Raw genomic sequence first — 14,481 nt, 5'->3', positions numbered from 1 at the left:
TCATTGCCATGTAGTGCTCCATTGTGTATATATACCACATCTTCTTGATCCACTCATCAATCCATAGAACTCCCCTATGAACCAGCAATAGCCCTGCTGGGGATTTACCCAAGAGATACAGAAATGCTGAGGCATAGGAGCACATGTACCCCAATGTTCATAGCAGCAATGTCAACAATAGCTAAAACATGGAAAAAGTATATTTTTATTTTTTAACATTTATTATTGAGAAACAGAGAGAGCATGAGCAGGGGAGCGGCAGAGAGAAGGGGAGATACAGAATCTGAAGCAGGCTCCATGCTTTGAACTGTCAGCACAGAGCCCGACGTGGGGCTTGAACCCACAACCTGCAAGATCATGACCTGAGCTGAAGTTGGATGCTTAACCCACTGAGCCATCCAGGTGCCCCTCTGGACTTCTTAATCAGATGCTGATCTCCTGGGCCGATTCTGTGTCTCCTTTGATAATTTTTTGTCTACTTTCTAGATTTAATCTTTATAACTTCAAACTTTATATTGCCTTTTTATTTAGAGTTTGTTTATTTTGAGAGAGACAGAGCATGAGCAGGAGAGGGGCAGAGAGAGAGGGAGGATCCCAAGCAGGCTCTGCACTGTTAGTGTGGAGCCTAACACTGGGCTTGAACCTACAAACTGAGATCATGAGCTGAAACCAAGAATTGGATGCTTAACCAATGTCAACAAGGTGCCTCTATATTGCTTTTTAAAATTGATATTTTATTTCCAAGAGTTTTTTCTCATTCTTTTTTGCCTTTTCACAGCATCGTGTTTTGCTTTATGAATGCAATATCTTGACTGTTTCTGAGGATCTTAATTATAAAGCTTTTTACAAGATCTATTCTGTTTTATGAATTCTGTTCCTTCCTTTGTCACATTTCTTTAACTTTTTGTTTCCTTAAGTTACAGATGTTTGATTCTGATTTAACCAATTAAGTGGAAGAATGAAACAATATAAAATTGATGTAGGGACGCCTGGGTGGCTCAGTTGGGTTAAGTGTCTGACTCTTAATTTTGGCTCAGGTCATGCATGATCTCACAGTCTGAGATCAACCCGTGAAGTCTGCACTGGGCATGGAGCCTACTTGAGATTCTCTCTCTCCCTTTCCCTAGCCCCTCTCCCTCATGTGCACTGTCACTTGAAAGAGAGAGAGAAGAGAGGAAAGAAGGAAAAGAAAGGAAGGAAGGAAAAGAAAGAAAATTGATTGGGATCTCTGTACCTACACAAAGTCTGTCTGTCAGCTGGTGAGCTTCACATTCGGGTGGGCAGCTCGGGGGCCCATTATTCTTGGTCGGTGGTGCTAATGCCTATAAAGAGCTGCTGCTAATTCTCTCGACATGTTTAATTTCATTAAAGAAGGATCTGCCAGTTTTAATGTTTTTAATATTGTAAAATTTCAAAGATAATTAGGATTATGAGAAAAGTCCATGATATACAGTCTAGAAATGTTCAAATAATCATCTTTCCTGTGTTTTAGAGTTAAAAGTTTTAGGGTATAGGGTAGTGTAGCAGAAAGCAGCCCAGAGGTTAGAGCCAGAGTGCTTGTGTTCAAATCTGGTTCTGCCACTTGGTTACACTTAGGTTACTTAACAAGTTACTTAGCCTCTCAGTGCCTGCCCACTTTTCTCAGCTGTGATATTTAGACAATAATAATACCTATTAGGGATGTTATGAGGATTTAGTTAAAAATACATATTAAATAGTTGGCATATAATAAATTCTCAGAAGGTGTTAATTTTTTTTCTCTCTTTGCCAATAATAATTATACAATTTAGATATGGGGATGATTGCCCACAGCTGAAATTTTGGTATGATTGGGTAACTTTAGATTGTTTTTCTCTTTAGAACCTCAAAAAATACTTGGTGTCATTACTTGAAGTGCTGAAATGTGTATGTGCAAATGTTTTCATAAAAGTCTTTGAAAGGTTCTCCTCCCCTACCTCCAAAGGATCTTACTGAAGATAACTTGATAAGAAAAGTAGTCTTGGAGCACAGCCAGAAAACTAGGAATGAAAAAATACTATTTTCATGCCCAGAAACCTCTGTACAATCAGAATCATATGTGCTCAGGATGTTAGGGAAGCTTTGTTCCCATGCAAAACATACTGACAGTCCTACTTCTTGGATTTCAGAAAATGCTGAAAGTTTCATTATAAATCAATGTCTAGGGCAGGACTCGCAGGAGGAAATAATTCTTGAAAGAATTTTTTTTTCTTCCAGTGTGTCCCCATTGTGTGGAACACTGTGAGATTATCCTCATTACACTCTGTTTGTGAAATTCAGGTGAATTAAATACAACTCGTGTGGTGGTTTCTGCCTCCCTGCCCCCTCCAAACTTGATCCTGATTTGAGCTAGGGGGTTTTAGTTTGAATTAGTCATCTTGTTTTTTGTTTTTTCTCTCTCACATAGTGGAGGAAGTCCTTGGAATCTATTATTGTTCCTGTTATTGTTTTTACTTTTTGAAATGCAGATGCACACAGAGTCAGTGAGTCCCTATATATTTACCAGATAGTTTCAACATTTTGCCATAGTTGTTTATTATTGTCCCCATTTAAAAACAATTTTAAGGGGCGCCTGGGTGGCTCAGTCGGTTAAGCCTCCGACTTCGGCTCAGGTCCGATCTCACGTTCGTGCGTTCGAGCCCTGCATCAGGCTCTGTGCTAACAGCTAGCTCAGAACCTGGAGCCTGTTTCTGGTTCTGTGTCTCCTTCTCTCTCTGCGCCTCCCCCTCTCATGCTCTGTCTCTCTCTGTATCAAAAAGAAATAAAACAAAAAAAAAATAAAAACAGTTTTAAACCAAATTCCAGACATTGTGCTATTTTAGCCCTAAATGTATCAATATGTGGTTTTTAACACATTTCCCCCCATAACCTATGGCCATTACTTTACACAAAATTAGATTGCCTAGCTTCTTAATTTTAATCCATATTAGTGTCATTAAATTCCTTTACATTGTCTAAAACCCAGATGTATTCAAGTAAGTGGTATCATTTTTAAAGGACCTGTTTTTCTTCATTTACATGAAAATAATTTGTATTTTCCAAGTGCTTGATTTTAACTTATAGAAAGTTTCAAGCACATAAAAGTAGGTGAAATCCATGTAATAAACCCCCATGTACCTGCCACCTAGCTTTGACAATTATCAGCTCAATGCTCAATTTTCTTTCATCTATTTTTTTACCTCCTTTCTTATTTTCAGACAATTCCCAGATACCATTTCATTTGTAGTCTAGTGTTATCTTTAAAGGATAAGGACTCCTAAAATACATATTTGTTTACCCCCACTCCTTCATATCATCAGATATCCATTGTTCAAACTTCCAGTTGTCTCAAATGTCCTAGTTTATTTCATTTATTTATTTTTCAAGTGTCATAGTTTTTTAAGCTTACACAAAGGCAATTTATTAACAGAAAACAATACTTTGAGGAATCCTGTTCATAGACCACAACCACAGCAACCCCCGCATTCCTGTGGGTGCTCTTGGAGGGAATGGGATAACATCCTCAATCCTCCTGGTCTTCATTCCTAAGTGAGCAAGGGTGCTGAGGGTAACTGGGCCCTAGGTTCAGGGGTCTTGGTTCTATTTCCTCCTGTGGCCTGGAGTTTGATGTGGAGGACAGTGATGCCCAGCTCCTTGTACTTCTAGGTTACATCCTGGGTAGCCAAAAAGGCAGCATAGGGAGAGGATGCATCTTGGTCAGCTTCCCCTCCGTCCCACCAGTCACATGGCAGATGGTTACCTTGACAGAAAGATTGGTCACGTGGACAGATGTGTCACTGCGAGATGTAAAGATGTGGTAGATGCCAAACACATTTTCTTGTTCAGCTACCTGAGGTCCGAGGCTGACCTATTCTTCCTTCTTTTCTTTCCCCTTGCAAGGAGCCTTTTCTGAGCGTCTCCTCCATACTCTGCCACTGGAAAGCTCAATGTCGTAGTTTTAATCAGGATCCAGATAAGGTCACTAACTTCCAGCTGATTGGTAATGACTTTTGAAATCCCTTTTAATTTAGAGGTTCCTCCTCACTACATCTCTTTTATCCCTCTTGTGGTAATTTATTAAAGAAATAATAAACTCCTTTAGAGTTTACAAGTCTGCATTTTAATGATTACATCCATGTGGTTTATGTTTATACATGTTCTTATGTCCTCTATTAAGCTGTTGTATCACTGTTGAGCATACTAAGTATTCTTGTAATTCTGAAGATACAAAGGTTATTATTTTGTAATATCTTTTGTATTTTGTATACAGGTATATAATGCCAGTCACTGTTTAAGGTATGGCCTTTTCTTTTTGATGAAACAGTATTTTTAAAAAAAATATTTTAAGCCCCTTCTCCCTTATTTTACTTATTTATTTTGAGAGGTGGAGTGTGAGCAAGTGGGGGAGGGGCAGAGAAGGAGAGAGAGAATCCCAAGCAGGCTCTGTGTAGTCAGCCCAGAGCCCAACATGGGGCTTGATCCCACACACCGTGAGATCATGACCTGACCCAAAATCAGAGATGCTCAACTGACTAAGCTACCCGGGTGCCCTGGTGAAACAGTATTTGTAAAGGGAGTTGATAGCTAATTAGAAGTTGTAAACCAGATTCTTTGGCACTGCAGTAGACTGCTCTTCACATAAGGAAATGCAGCCCTGTTGGGCCAGCATTAAAAAGAATTTTGTTTACTAATGTTATGCAATATCTAGTACACTTAGCTTTATCTTCTTAAATTTGCAGAAGTGGAATTCCACTATTTCCTCATGTAAAATGAAGGCTAGATCAATATCAATGGCCTTTGGTGGGTCTTGAGTGAGAAAGCACCTAGTACAGTGCCAGATATAGAAGAGACATTTGAATTTCCATTTCCTTTTCTGTAAGTATGGCCGTAATTAATTGTGAGACTCTTCTGTCTTCAGTAGAAAGTTTTAGGTAAAAGGCTGGTGGCCAGGAAAACCATACCTAGTCTAAAGGGTTAGTTTGGGCCAAGAACACATCTGTCAGAGTGAGCTAGGTGCAGTCTTAGAACAGGTTATGGAATAGCTGGTTAGAACAGATGAGTCATGTCACACGTACCCATGTTCCACTCTTCCCCCTTTCCCACCAACCTCTGTGGCTGCTGATAGATAGTATAGCAGAAGATGACCATTAGGTCAGTTCTAGGAGTACAAGAAAAACTGGCTGGATTACTAGGAAGGCAGAGTGGCAGAGGTGGCCATGGGAAACTAGGGACCAAGCAAGCAGACTGGCCGAAAGATGTAGATGTAGCTCCAGCAGCAAGGAAGGATAAGTTGGTTGCAGAGAAACATGCAGACAGTCTAATGAGAACAACCATGAAAGACCATTTCTTTTTTCTTTTTTTTTTCTTTCAATTTCTGGTTACTTAAATGAGTTTCTTTCATGAGGCTTTAAAACAGTTTACTGGCAAGAGTTTCAGCTAAACTTCTAGGTTTGAATAACAGAACATCAAATGGAGATGACTTTCGGAATTCTTTTTGTCAGCTAGAATCAGACATTTGGACCCGGGATAACGACCATCTGTTGTGCCCCTGCTTGGTTGTATAGGAAATGTAAATGATGTTAGGCTAGCTAATAGTATAGAAATTAAATGTACTTATTCACTTATTTTATTTTTTCAGTTTTATACCTTTAATTGACAGCATTTAGTTCTCACCCACATGAATTGTCTAGATTTTTCAGAGGGCGATAGGTGCATGGGTAACTAACATATAGAGCATGTTTGGTGACTTTTTATCCTCATTAGGTTTTTTGGTCAACTTCCCACATATGTGGTGCAGAACATTTCTTATTCCTTTTGCATAGACAGCTTTTGAACCTAGTGTCCATGTGCACATCTCCTTTATGACAGATTTATGAATGTCTTTGAGTACCTGAGGGGCACTCTTCTTGACACCCACTTCATGGATGTGCTTGTGAATGTTGATGGTGTATTCTCTCGCTACTACTTTGTTGATAGCAGAACAGCCCTTCTGAGCCCCAAAGAAGTAGTCATTCTGCCAGGCCCTTGTTGCCAAAAATAAGCAAACAGAAACAAAAAACAAAAGAATAGTATAGAAATTTAAATGCCCTTGCTCACATCAAGTGATTGTCATCTCTTGTTTGGGGGAATGTATAGGGATAGAGGAATCTTCTCAAGGAAACTCCCTTTTGTAGTTTTTTTTCTCATAGCTAGCAGCTGATCTGAATCCTCTGACTCGACTAGGCTTTATAATTATGAAGTAGTGCTAAGTTACCTATTAGCTATGGGAAACAAATTATATGGTATTTCCTGAATGTAAAGAAGAATTGATTAAAGGCTAAGAAGTTGCTTTTTCTTCTTTGGCAAGGTCCTTTCTAACTCTAATCTCACTAGTCTTTGGGCAAATACATCAAAGTGTAAGGGACTTGCCTATGATTTGAACTACATCTGTGTGTCTTTCTGGTGAATAACAGAAGTAGTAAAGAAGCTGTCAGAGCTTGTAAAGAGAGTCTAAGGCAAGTAAATCTTGCCACCAGTGTTTGCTCCTAATGTTCCTTAATTTAAGCAAGATAGTTTCATGTTTCTGTTCTGGAATAAACTCTGAAAACAAATATATTGAGCATATTGGAACAGAGTAGAGTAGGAGAAAAAGTCAAGGACATTATACATTCATTGACTGGAGTGGCCTGTGTTATTCTAATACAATGCAACAACCTAGATAAATAGATAAAATGTTTTTTTTTTTTTTTTTTAATAATCAAGTTTACTCGTTACTCCTGAGAGAGAGAGTGAACACACCAGCCGGGGAGGGACAGAGAGACAGAGGGAGACACAATCTGAAGCAGGCATCCAGGCTCTGAGCTGTCAGCGCAGAGCCCAGCATGGGGCTCTAACTCACAAACCACGAGATCATGACCTGAGCCCAAGTCAGACACTTAACTGACTGAGCCCCGATAGAAATGTTTTAATACGCATTAATTTCTAGGGCTCTTTACAGAACCCATCTTTTAAGTATAGGCTGTTCATTCTTTCAGTGAAATGTGAAATGCCAACTATGTCTTAACACCATTACAAGAACTGACCCAGTTGTTGAAAAATGATTACACAGGAGTGAGCACTAATTTTGGTTTGCTTTGAACAAAGTATAGACGGGACCATTCTAAGTATCGTATTGAGTGGGTACTATGCTAAAGGATCTAATCCTCACCACAACTCTGAAGTATCAGATTCAGAAGTAGTGACTCACCAATGGCTACTCTTAGAGTGGAATCCAGGCTCTACAGGAATTGAGGTGATATTTTGTGTTTTTGTGTATGTGTAAATGATATCTAAATAAGCTGTGACATCATAATTAACGGTTTTTTTTTTTTTTACCAAGTATCACAAATTAAGATTTGATAATTGGTGAACTGCACTACTCCCCCCCCCCCCGGCTCTGCTGGCTGCTCCCATGGGAGCTAAACTAGGATTGGAGCTTCCAGTTTCATAGGTGTTAGCCTGTGGGGAGCTGTTGGAGGGGAAGAAGTTGGATCCTATTGTCTATTTCTATAGTTGTAAGATTTCTGGAATTTTTGAAGTCACGGGAACTTTTTTTAAAATCCCCTTAATTTCCTTTTTTTTCATCTTGCTTCCATTTCTTGCCCCCAAATAAAAGTAATCAACTGTGTAAAAGAGGGCAAAGGGTGTTGAGAACCAGCAGGTATAGGCAGATGTTGCTAAGTGTAGAGGGCAGGAAGGCATGTTTACCACGCCAGGTTACTGCCTGAGAAGAAATGTGCCCTTAGAGAAGAGTCTGGATACAAGGGTAGTAAAGAGAGAGACAATTTCAGTTTCCCTTGAGGTGTGTCATTCATATGGGTCCTGTGGGGCTGATGTAAAGGACTTATTTCATTGTACCTGTAGGAAGCCTCTTGTTCTGTGTCTAAGTGGGTGAGAAGTATTTTTTTGTTTGTTTGAATTGTAGTAACTGGTCTGTTGAGCACATTGGAGCAGAGTGCAGTTTAAGAAATAGTCAAGGGCATTGTACATTCACTGCCTGGAGCAGAAGGCAACCATAGTGACCTGGGTTATTTTGATACAATAGAATACCACTTGTTGGATTTAACAGAGGAGAACAACAAAAGCAGAACAATTCTCAGTTCCTTAAATTTCTGTAGTTTATTTGGATATCTATGTATAATCGTAAATTTATTCACAAGTGAATTGAACTAGTAGGTTTTTGCTTTGTTGCTATTGCAACCCTCACAGTTCCTTTCCCTACTGGGAATCCAGTTGGACTCCTGAGAAAGGTTCTTGGTTTTGTCACCTGGCTTTGTGACCTGCCAAAGAACACTTGAGATGTGCTTCATGTACCCTCGTGAACTTGTGACCTTGAATGTATCAGGGTCTAACACTAGAAAAGTATTAAATAAACTTCCTTTTTGCATTTAGATTTTGAGGTTTGGAAAGCATGCTTTTCCCTCCTTTGGTAAAAGTCTCTGAGGTTGAACAGTCTGTGTTGGTGGAATGCCTTTTCTGCCACTGGAGAGGTTCAGGCTGTGTGACCTCTTAGAGAATGGGTTGTAAGAAGGACTCAAATGTCATATTGGAAATAGGTAACTTTTAGATTATATACACATTTTGTTCATTTATAAAATGTAAAAGTTAAAGATTTTCCCAAGTCTAGAAAAACAAAACTGGAAAAAAAAATTTAAATGTCTTCTTTCTTTACTCTTCACCCACATTATTAGGTTTTCATAGCTCTAATCAGTACCTGTGTTTCCCTCCTATTTGGAAATATGGTTACTTCATACAAAACAGGTATAGTTCTTAAAAAAAGGGGCGGGGGTTGTGCCTGGGTGGCTCAGTCAGTTAAGCAGCCGACTTTGGATCAGGTCATGATCTCACAGCTCAGGAGTTCGAGCCTTGCTTCGGGCTCTGTGCTGACAGCTCAGAGACTGGAGCCTGCTTCAGATTCTGTGTATCCTTATCTCTCTGCCCTTCCCCTGCTCACGCTCTGTCTCTCAAAAATAAACAAACATTAAAAAAAAATAACGGGGAAGATCAAACTTTCTTTGCTTCCCAGAATCCAGATACCTTTATAACGGTATCATAAATGTAAATAAGGCTTATCTTCAGTAATTGCATTTCTGGAAACAGCTTTAAGTCCTTCTCCACTTACCAGGCAGTCAGGTTTCAGAAAAGGATGTTTTTTGTTGTTGTTTTTGTCTTTTAAATGTATTAATATATGCTAGTGGTATTTGCATGCACGTTTTATTTTTAAAATATGTAACTTATTTGTATGACAAATTAATTTGATCAGCTGAAGCAAACAACCAACCAAATAAAACCAACTGTTGTCCTTTATTTCAGTTGCAATTTTTGGCAGTTTTTTCCCTTGGTTTTCTGACATATTCCAGGCTATTTTCAAGTTGTCCTGTTGTGCTTAGGTTTTAAGAAACTGGTCATCAGGGGTGAAAATGACAGAATTCTACATTCTTAAATGAACTTACTGACTTATCATTTGCCCATCTCTGTGCATCTTTTCAAGAAAAAGTAGATTTGCTAACATCATTGGACAAGGGGCACAAACAAAGCATTATACTTGGGAAGGTAGTGGGTGTTTTAAATCTTCATCATTCTCTTTCAAAATACTGAAAATACAAAGTAGCACTAAAGAGGAGAGAGGTGCAAGTTTGCTCCCATATCACTACAGAGTTGAATGTCTTCTTTGCAAACTGTGTCATATAATGGGCTTCTCTTTATTAGCCTGTTTGGATATATTGGTGTCTTTTTCCCCCCCCCCACTTATGGCTCACCAGTGTCTCTATGAATGGCTGTATGGACAACAGACCTCACTCACTGGCCTGTGTTGTCTTACCCATGGGCCAAATTTCAACCATATTCCAGTGATATACTATTTAACAACTTTTACTATCCCCTTTAGGAATCAACTATCGAGATCTATACCAAAGGATATTTGGCAAAAGTAGGAATATGACTTTGATCCTAAGTTTTGTAAGTTCACATTAGGGGGACTTACAAACAATGTTTTGTTTTCATTTGACAAATACTAAAATAAAATTTTTTTAAGTTTATTTATTTTGGGGAGTGCCTGGGTAGCTCAGTCGGTTTGAGTGTCAGACTTCGGCTCAGGTCATGATCTAGCTACTGACAGGTTCGAGCCCCGAGTCAGGCTCTGTGCTGACAGCTCAGAGCCTGGAGCCTGCTTCAGATTCTGTGTCTCCCTCTCTCTCTGCCCCTCCCCTGCTCAGACTTGGTCTCTCTCTCTCTCTCTCTCTCTCTCAAAACTAAACATTAAAAAAAAAAGTTTATTTTGGGAGGGAGAAATGGCAGAGAGAGAATTCCAAGTAGGTTCCACATTATCAGTGCAGAGCCTGACACGGGATGTGAACTCCCAAACCACAAGATCATGACCTGAGCTGAAATCAAAAGTTGGACTTAACCGACTGAGCCTCCCAGGGGCCCGTAATTTTTTAATTTTACTTTAGCGACAGGGAGAATGAGAGACTATGTACAAACTGGAGAGGGGCAGAGAGGGAAAGAGAGAGTCCAAAGAAGGCTCCATGTGCCTCCAGGAACCTGATGCTGGGCTCAGTCTAAGGACTGTGAGATCATGACCTGCGCTGAAATTAGGAGCCAGTCGCTCAACCAACTCAGCCACCCAAGTGCCCTTGTTTTCATTTGTTTCTTGTTGTTAGTAGCTTAAAGAAGTGTTGATTCCATTCAGAAAAGACCTCAGAGCTGAAATTTGAAGTGTTTATAATGATAGTTACCTGTTTGGGGCTCAGTTAGGTGAGTGTCTGACTCTTGGATTTGGCTCAGGTCATGCTCTCACATTTTGTGAGTTTGAGCCCCGTGTTAGCCTCTGTGCTGACAGCGTGGAGCCTGCTTGGGATTCTCTGCCCCTCCCCAGCTCATGTGTTCTCTCTCTCTCTCTCTCTCTCTCTCTCAAAATAAACATTAAAAAAATAAGAGAGATTGATTGTTCCCTGTTTTGAGTGCTCACAGCATTTTTTGCGAAGCATTTTACATGCATATGTGTTAAGAATGCAAGATTTTTGTTGTCGTATTATTAGACCTACAAGTGAGGTGTTCTTAAAACACACACACACACCCCCCCCCTCCCAGAGAGGTTGTAATCAGATAAATTTGAGAACAGTTGCTTTAGGATGATTCACAAGATACCTGGGACACCTGGCTGGCTCATTTGGAAGAGGGTGCAGCTCTTGATCTTGGGTTTGTGATCTTGTCACAAGTAGAATTTAAGTTTCAGTGGATTATCAGGAGATTGCTTGGTAAAAATTTAATTGGAAATAGTATTTTTCCTACCTTACTCAAAGGTTTGTCTTGTTTCCCTTTGTAAGTTCCTTATTCTTTGCTTTAATAGAATTTTTTAGGGCTTTGCTATAGGCCATTGGTTCTTCCAAGTGTGGGTCCTCAGACCAGAAACATCAGCATCACCTGGGGACTTGTTAGAAGTGAAAATCCTCAGGACCTACCGAGATCTACTGAATCAGAAGCTCTGGGGATGTGGCCCAGCCATCTGTGTTTTAACAAATCTTCCATGTGATTGTGGTGCTTGTTCAAATTTGAAAACCAGTGTCTTAAGACTTTTCCTAAAAATTCCAAATTTATCGCTTTGGTTCGTTCTTCTGAGGACCAGGTCCACGGATCTAATTGTGTGTTACTTATTTTTATTTGGATGTCTCTCAATTCCTCCAGCTCAATTTGTCCAAAACTGAAGTCAGAATTTTTCTCCCAGTGGTCTTTTCTGGGACTCAGTAGTAGACACTATCATCCATACAGATTTTTATGCTAGGAACTTAAGCTTGATTCACTTTCTTACACAAATATAAGTGTTAAGCACATTCCACTCTACTGGTGTAGGAGACACACACACACACACACACACACACACACACACATACACACACACGTACGAACAAACAAAATGGCGATAATGAGTAAGTCCCCCCAAGTTAAGTGTGAGACAGTCTTCTAGGAAGTTCTCAGAGCTGCTAGTAAGTGATCAGCTTGCCTTGCTGAGTGTGATTCTAGAGTTTGAAGGTTAATAAGTATTATAAAACATGATTTCTAAACTCAAGTACTTCATCTTGTGTCCAGCCAAAGGAACTTGTGTGTAAATGTATAACATAATCCAGTTACTGTTACCGGAGAGAATATACAAAGTTAATGTCTGTTGTAGTCCGTAGACCATTCCAGAGAAAGGTGGGTTGTGAAGTGTAGGACTCTGGGGCCAGAATGTTTTGGTTAAAGTCATGGTAGCACCACTTGCTGTGACCTTGGGCAAGTTAACTTTCCTTCAGTATGCTTCAGTTTCCTTAACTGTAAAATGGAGATAATAACCATCCATACCTCAGAGCTATTAGGATTAAATATACAGTATTTAAGACTTTGGAATAACCAGTGCCTGGCATATAGGTAAAGGTTCAGTAAATGTGAACTGTATCATTACTGTCTCTTCTACTTTGTCACTCTACTCCAGCCATTCTTGAATTCTCTTAGCTACTAGTAGCTATTCAGTTCAGACATACCACACACTTGGATGCTTTAAAATGCTTATGCATCCAGGTCTTCGTTTAACCCTCCTCTGATTCCCCAGATTTGGTTAGGGTTCCTTTTATATATTTCCTTAATACCCTGTACTTTTTCACAGTACTTTGTAAACACTACATTTTTAGTAACAGCTTTATTGAAATATAATTCATATACTACACAGTTAACCCATTTAAAATGCGTAGTTCAGTACTATCCCCAGAGTTGTGTTACCATCACCAACATCTACTTTAGAGCATTTGATTTAAATCCTGAGAGTACCACTTGCTGTCATGAAGATAGCAGAAAGAGTCCCTATACCCACTAGGGGTCACTTCACATATCCTCTACTCCTCCTAGCAAATCTACTTTCTGTCTGTCTGGAGTTGATTTTTTTGGACATTTCATATAAATAGAACCATACGTATGATCTTTTGTGCTTGGTTTCTTTCACAGTTCATCCACATTATAGTACATACCAGTACATCATTTCTTTTTATGGCTGAATAGGGTTCTTCTGTATGGATGTACACAGTTTGTTTATTCATTAATCAATTGATGGACATTTTAGTTTCCACTTTTTGGCTGTTAGGAATAATGGTGTTGTGTACAGGTTTTTATGTGGACATATGTTTTAACTTCTCTTGAATATATACATCTTTAGGAGTGGATTCTGGGTCATATGGTAACTTTATGTTTAACCTTTTGAAAAACTGCCAAATTGTTTTCCAAAGCTGCTGTATACTTTTTACATTTGTAACACAGTGTATGAAGATTCCAATTTATCCATGTCCTTGCTAACATTTATTACCACTTTCCAATTTTAGACATTCTAGGGCGTGTGAAGTAATCTCATTGTGGTTTTAATTTGCATTTTCCTGATAGCTAATGATGTTGGGCATCTTTTCATGTGTTTATTAGTAGTATATCTTTGGAGAAGTTATTCCTTTCCCCATTTTTAAATTGGCTTATATGTATTACTGGGCTACAATAATTCATTGTATTTTCTAGATATAAATTCCTTATCAGATACATAATTTGCAAGTATTTTCTCCCATTGTGGGAGATTATGTTTTTCACTTTCTTGAGAGTTAAAATTTAACGTTTTAAATTTGGTGGAGTCAAATTGTCCTTTCTTCTGCTTGCACTTTTGGTGTCATATCTAAGAAATCATTGCCTAATCCAAGAAGATTCATTGCCCAGTTTCTTCCAGGAGTTTTATATAGTTGGTTTTAGCTCTTACATATTAGGTAACTATTTTTCTGTCTTCCCTTTTAGAATGTCAGCACCATAGGAGGGCTAGGATGGTGTTTGTCTTATTTGGGCCTTTGGGCCTCATTTAAGGCTTGTGAACCACTTAGTGTTAAATGATGATTGTCAATGATTTTGGAAAGATCAACTTTAAGGAACTATTATCAAAATGCATTAAAACACCTAACTTGAAAGTCTAGTGTTTTTTTTTTTTTTAATTAAAGCTAGGAACTGAAATATTTTGTTAATATTGCCAGGAGTTGAATTAATACTGAAGATCAGGTTTAGGTAAAAAGTGTGTTTATTATAATTGCCTTTCTTAGTTCTCAGAACTTGCTTGTTGGTAGCATGATAATACTGGGCTTCATAGCTGAGTATTTGCTCTTAGACTTTTAGAATTTTGTTTATTTACTCTGTTCTCCATCTTTGATTCTTAAAAGAATAAACCAGTGAACAAGTCCCATAATTCTAAAGCTCTGTGTGTCCTTGTGCTAAACAAAAAGTTTATGCCACTTTTCAGGAATATGATACCACCCTCAGTAGGTGTTGAAAGATATAGAGCCTCTTTTCTGGTTATTTCCACAGTAAAGAAGATTTTGTGAGGCTTTCCCAACAAATGGATATTCCTCTTTCTGTAATACTAGATTTGAAGTTAAGGTGGCATCTGAAATGAGGGTTTGACATATATTAAATTCA

The 14,481-nt window shown here is 38.8% G+C and overlaps 1 protein-coding gene across 9 annotated transcripts in view; it reads left to right on the top strand.

The window, feature by feature from the left end:
• FBXO34 (F-box protein 34) overlaps window positions 1–14,481 on the top strand; it is a 90,329-nt gene that overhangs the window by 19,942 nt on the left and 55,906 nt on the right. The window contains exon 1 of one of the 9 annotated variants that reach the window (XM_029950449.1): window positions 4,268–4,293. The exons of the other annotated variants lie outside the window; for them this stretch is intronic. The gene's annotated coding sequence lies outside the window, so the exon portion shown is untranslated. Of the gene's footprint in view, window positions 1–4,267; window positions 4,294–14,481 lie in introns of those variants that run through there. 9 annotated transcript variants of the gene reach the window in all.

This window comes from Suricata suricatta, chromosome 9 (genome assembly GCF_006229205.1).
Source record: "Suricata suricatta isolate VVHF042 chromosome 9, meerkat_22Aug2017_6uvM2_HiC, whole genome shotgun sequence".
In the NCBI taxonomy this organism is placed as follows: domain Eukaryota; kingdom Metazoa; phylum Chordata; class Mammalia; order Carnivora; family Herpestidae; genus Suricata; species Suricata suricatta.
Note: the sequence above shows the minus strand (reverse complement) of the source record. Positions and strands in the feature narration are given on the sequence as shown.